Source organism: Corvus cornix, chromosome 7, assembly GCF_000738735.6.
Source record: "Corvus cornix cornix isolate S_Up_H32 chromosome 7, ASM73873v5, whole genome shotgun sequence".
NCBI lineage: Eukaryota > Metazoa > Chordata > Aves > Passeriformes > Corvidae > Corvus > Corvus cornix.
The window spans coordinates 17,650,373-17,656,922 of NC_046337.1; positions in this window are offsets into that span (position 1 = coordinate 17,650,373).

The window sequence follows — 6,550 nt, forward strand, 5'->3', positions numbered from 1 at the left end:
CTGCCTGTGCACCTCTCCCTAAAGCATCTCAATGCCTTGTCGGACATGATGCCATACACATTGAAGAATCATTCTGAGAAGGCAAGCAAAAGCCCTAAGCCTGTGAAGCGAATTATCAGCTCACCTTCCAAACCTTTGGAAAGTCTAATCCTCATTCTGAAGCCCACAAAATTGGCAATATCCCTAAACAAAGGTTAAACAGCTCAAAACTTTGGATTTCCACTAGCAGCAAAAACTAAGCTATAAACATATGATCCCGTGTGCCCATGAACTGGCCTATGCTGTTATGAATGCTGAGTTTTCTTGTGCTTTTTTTTTTGCTTTTGACTAGCTCCTCATGTGTTTTGACCACTGCTTAAGAGCGTAATTTCCTTCAAACACTCCCTTCCTATGCTTTTTTACACATTCTAGTATCGTCAGCTCTTGGCCGGCTTGCTGGCTCTTGTCACATCAGTCATATAAAATTAAATGGTAAATAATATATCTAGGTGCCTTCCTTATCCTACACAAATCCTACAATTTGGTCTTCTCTTGGTTGCCCTCTAATTCTAATTTTAGTACTGGCATTCGAGTGCTAGGCAAGGATATCATTGATTGCTTGAGACACATAACAGGGAGACTTTTGTCCTAAATCATGCAGCTCAGCAGATGTAAGTATCATAAGCATATAGAAAAATAATTAACAATTTAAATAGTAAAAAGTGCCTTATGAGCACTGTGAGCTAGCTTTATGGAAAAGAGAGGGAAACAGTGATTAAAAAACTTGAAACTAACAGTCAGAAAGCTACTCCCTTAACAAATAGTGTCCTAATTCCTTCTTGGCTTTCTGTGCTGTCACTGTAGCCATATAAAGCACAGCTTCTTCCCCCAGGATACTCTAATTTCTGTATAAAATAGAAGAATTCAAGTAAGTAAAGAGAAAGCTGAAAATATCTGGGGGAAAAAGCAGACTCTTACGCACATTCTGTTCATGCCAGAATTATTGCTGGGTTCTCCTCCTTCCTAGTCAGATGCAGAAGAAGAGTCAGAAAACTTGAAAGCAAAGTAAAGACCAACATTTTTTGTTCCTGGGCCTCAGTGAGGAAACATCCTTTAAAGCCAAGAACTTGACCCCATAGAGCCATAGGAGATAAGGTAGATGAATGAGCCATAAAGTCATGTCATTGCCACCTCTGAAAGACTCCTCAGCTGTGAAGAGTCCACAGAAACTGCCCAAGCCATCAGGAACCATGTCAAACAAGCTGAAGACTTAAATGGTAAAATCCCAACAGACAGATTAAAATATGTAGCAAAAGGAAAATACAGCAAAGACAATGTAAAAATTTATTTGCAGTCCTAAAATGTCCTGGCATGTTTCTGAGGAGGAAAGCCTTACCCTGAAACAGTGGCATCCATGAGTCCGAGGTCAGAAAAAGCCCCAACGCAAACCATTGCTTATAAACCAAAGAAATCCATGGTTTTCTCCCTGCAATGCTTGCTCTCTAAAATCATTACATCAATGCTCATCACCTCTAAAATCTCTTTTTTCAAACCAAACTTCTGAGGACAAATCCTCACAACAGTCTCTTATTCACCATCTCGGTCATGCGTTGTTTCCCCTCTGCCTATACAAAGCATCTGTAAACCATAGCTGTATCAAGGTCTTGGCTGTTCAATAAACACAGCCAGTTCTTTTAATTAGTTTAGCCTTCTGAACAGGCACATGGAAGTGACCAAAATTAACTTACGACATGTTGTGTGCTTGAATGTTAAAATCAGCACAATTGCCACTACTGTTAATGTAACAGAGATTCCTGTAGTCTGTTGGCATAAACATCATACACCTGAATTAAAATACCTGTGACTTGGAAACATAAAATAAAAAATAACACAAAATGAAATAAAACAGCTCCTCCCCTAATTCTGGAATAAGTTTCTATTAGTACTACACAGTACAATTTAGATATGCACTTGCAAATTGTATTGATCGACTATGTATCTCATATGTACTTATTTTTTTTAGTATTAAATTTAGGTGATTCCTAGTGTTGCTGGACAGACAATGTCAGCAAATACAAACTTTTAAGCTTAAAATTTCTTTTAAAATACAGTTTGACTTTGACCTTTACAAAGACACTTCATGTAAAACTAACTCGCTTACAAATATTTCAGTTCTAAAATGTTAATGCACTACAAGGTTAATTGCTCTTATTAATCCATTAAAAAAGAACTGTATGCCCTTTTTTATATTAACCATTATTTACTTCTTTCATTCTTATGTCCAAAGTCCAAAAGCTCTTATCTTTGTTACAAAAACTAACAAAGAGTTAGCTAGATCTTACAAAACTTCAACTGGTTTCTATTTGTGTGCCTTCATTAGTACTAAAAGTCTTGGCATGAAACAACCCAATGTGGCAAACAGGGTGGTCAGCAATTTTTTGAGATCACTTGCTGGAGCAGTTCAAGTCAAAGAAGCTAACATATCTCTCTTTTTAGTTAAAAAAATATTTGGTTTTTTTCCCTTGCCTGTGATTTGAGAAGAAGAGAGGAGATTTTTATGTGCATATGTAGCAATGGTAAGCAGCTGTAAAAACCTCCTACCCTAAAGATTGATGAATATATGTTTCATTAACACCAGCACATCTGAAAGACATTTGACACTTTCGAAGACCAACTATGGTTCTTCAAAATGCCCCAGATGAAATGTCTCATAATATGATTATTAATGGCCGTCTTAGGAGCCTCTGGTGCCTTCTCCATTTAAAAAAATTATAAAACCTTAACTTCTGATTATACCTGACCACAGTCTAAATATTTATTTTGCTAGAAAATCTGGAACTTTACTTGCATTGTGAGATCTGCACCAGCAAGATTTAAAAAGGCTTTCTGAAATCCACTGTTTATATTCTTTTTCTATTTACGACATTAAAGGCTCACCACATCCTTTGAATATCAAAAAATAGAAAACCACAGAGCAAATACTTTTGGCCACCCCATGCCAGATTCATTGAATGGCTGTTAAGAATGAACACATCTGTGAGGTTCAACATCTATTTGTGGGTGTAGTGCAAAGAAATTCAGAATCTGAACCAAGTGGGTATCTATTTTCTACATTTTCTGAGTGCTTCTAAATATGAGGCTGCCCTGGATGGAGGCCATGCACCCAATGCTTGTAAAGGAAGAGCTCTCCTCCATGTATCAGTGGCATGTATTAGTGGTCCAGGTGGAGGGCCCTATGGGATGCTTGTCTTACACCCCTGGAGAAAAGATTGGCCTCCACTAATACACAGTAGCACTGAGGACTGCCAGGCAGACTCAGGTAAGCTCAAAGGCTTTTGTCCATTCAGAACGAAAAGTACATTGTACTTGACAATAAACCTGCCATTTGAAACCTCGGGGGTTTTAATCTTATAAATAATAGAGTTCAGAGAAGAAGGGTTTGCAAGTCTGCATTGCGCTGCCCAGAATTCAGATTTATGTAATGCACTCATAGGGAGGTAGTGCTGAAATGCATGCAAGTGTTAGGGCATTTGAGATTCAGAGCTAATATTGCCCAAAAATATGCAATGCAACACTAACATTTCTCTCTGTTATGCTGTTTTCCTCAGCTGCTATGAAGACATCCATCACTCAATGGCAGGTCAGAGCTATCCAGTCCACTGCATGCACTAGTACAGCTTTTTGCTTTCTGTTGAAGATGCTGTTAACTAGCACGATGTCTGCAGCAGAGGAAACTATGTAAAATGAGCCAAAGAAGATGCACATTACTAATCCCACACAATAAAATAGGTTTTTCTCATTAGGGCTGATAGCAACTCCTTTGTATATACCAGCCTACATATTTTGAGAACAGCAAGGTTACTAACTTTCCTGTATTGAACACGCATTTGAAAAAATTGGTTTATACAATATATAGAAAGAGCTATACTTTAGACATGTAATAACAAATGGTATGAAACTTCAGTTATTCTTCTTTGATCATCAAGAGAAAAGTTGCAGTAGTTCTACTGCAAAATGAATTAGTCCCTCAAATACTTTCAGGCATCAAAATAATTCCTACTGTTTTAGGATGTGAAAAATTGTTTTGAAAAATTCAGCAGGATAAAAAATGAATCTGTTAAGCACATTAAAGGCTATCTTTGTCTGCAAGTGCATTCAGAAAATAGGGAGCATTACTTTAGCTCCCTACTGCACTTTAAAAATGCAGAGTGCTAAAATGGCAAGCATGAAGCTAACTGTCAGCCTATGCAGTTTCACTGTGGGGAGGTTATCACATGCAGCTTTGCTGCCTTATTCATGTCTTGCAGCTCTTCCAATCAGATAACCTTAACAAACATGGTGCTATCAATTGCCAGATGTGGTACATGCTATGCAACATCTAGTTTTTGACAGACTAAAATGGAACAGAGGATTCTTCTCTTTATGTAATCAACCATCAATCACACTATGAGATTCACAAGGAGTATCTGGAAGTACTGTCAAGTGCCAATTAGTGATGTTGCTGACCCAAAAGGTAAAGAAGATTGTAGAAGAAGCAGCCCAGTATAATTCTCCACTCCAGTGTCCTTAAAGTGGACTATCGTTTATGAATGTACTCCTACAGATGAAAGAGAAATGGGAGGTCAGTGGTTCCTGTCTTCAACAATCTTCTGCAATCTTCTCATAATGAATTGTAAATAGTATCACTATCAGCCTCCTCTTCCTGCACTGGAAACCAACGCAAATGGCTCCGCAAACCCAAACACTGATAATACTGTTCCTCAGGACACAAAGCTGAAGGCTGCCCTCTGTCCTCTGCCTGTCATGCTGTGTGTGAGTCTGCATGGCTGGGGCTCACCCTTTCTGCCTTGCCACATCCCCCCGCTCCCTCATGGTTTTGGGGTACATTCACACCACGGACATGCAGGGCTGAAATTCTGAGCTGTTCATCATTTGAAGACAATCTGAAGATTGATGAACAATCAATGGAAACGTCTTCCTCCCTCTCAGAGCAATTCTCAGCACAATCTGGCAAAATGTTGTTATCACCTAGTATGGTTTTATCATGAGGTGTTCCTGCTTTCAGAACAGCAAATGATTTTTACAAGGTCAAAAGCAGAATATCATGCCTGGGTGCTGGCCACCTTGAACTGCATAATAAAGACACCTCCTTCAAAGAGCAGCATTGCTCTGGTGCACAGAGAATACCTGACAAGTTTGGATTTGAAGTGACCAGCCTATGTGCAGTCCTTTCCTCTTAAGGGTTACAGTATCCAGTAGTCAGTGTAGATACAATGCATTATTAATTAGCATATACAAATCCTATTTATATTAAAAAAGCTTGCTTAGTGAAGGAGACATAATTCCTGTTATTACCATTCCAAATAGCAAAAAACAAATATTGTCTACAGAGCTAATAAAAATACAAGATGAAAGCAACAAGCTTGGAGTGTGTTTGTACAGTACACACTTTTTTGTAATGTGGGACCAATATTTTTCATGGTAAATTATATATGCTAACAGAATTTTTCTGAGTGTACCTACATTCCTGAATGGCAAGGTTCTGAAAGAGCAGTGCTGAAGAGACATACCACATGGATGTATAATACTTATACTACACAGCTATTTTATATGCAATACGCTTGTGACTTCTTAAAATATACGTGCATGGAAGGGGTGCAAAATTACTTCAGAGCTGCCTGAGTAAGCATAAGTGAGTGCAGACATCTCCACACCCCAAATCCCTGAAAGAGTTTGTTATCAAACCTGCAACATATATGTACAGTCATGCTCCAGAGTCCAATGAAGTTGTGGCATCTCCCCACTACCACTGGTTCAAATACCGCTGAAAGCAGGTGTTGTATAAACATCAAAAAAAGTTGAGCAAACTTTCAGCTTTTTCATGTATTGGATTCCATAGGAACTCAATGAAAAACTGTTGCTAATGCAGGAAAGACCAGATCAAGCTGGCAAACTATCTCCCTGTGTCATAATTTAGCAAATGAGCAAAACTATTCCCTGGAAGGTGCCAGACAATTAGAGGACAAGTCACAACAACAAAGGCGTTCCTACCCAGTGTGAGCACTTTGTCAAGGTACGGAAACAATTTACAGTGTTTTCAGAACCGTAGTTCAGGTCAGTTCATTTTTATACTCTCCCAGATGGTTCTGCTCCTTCTATTTCCAGAGTGAACCCTATTTACCTGGACGGGTGCTGCAGAAAATATATTGTTTGCAGAGAAAGTGAGAGTCATCAATAATGAAAACTTCTCAAGATAGGTATATTGAGTATGTGTATTGGCTTGATCTGACAAGGGAAGAAAATGGCAAACAACTTGTTTTCTACTTGAGAGGCATCTGAGAGGAGAGCAGCGGTCAGGTTCTGTATTGTGCCTTCTGGAGACTCAGCAATAAAAGTACTGTTTGGGTGGAGAGAGCAAATAGAAGTGGCTTCCAGCCACATTTTTGTCTTTATGAATCTGAGCCTGGCAAAAGACTAAACAGCATTTGCACCAAGTTTTCACTTTCCCCAGGCCTGTAAAGAGAAGAATTCCATTCAACCCTTCCATGCATAACTGCCAGGATGGACCGTA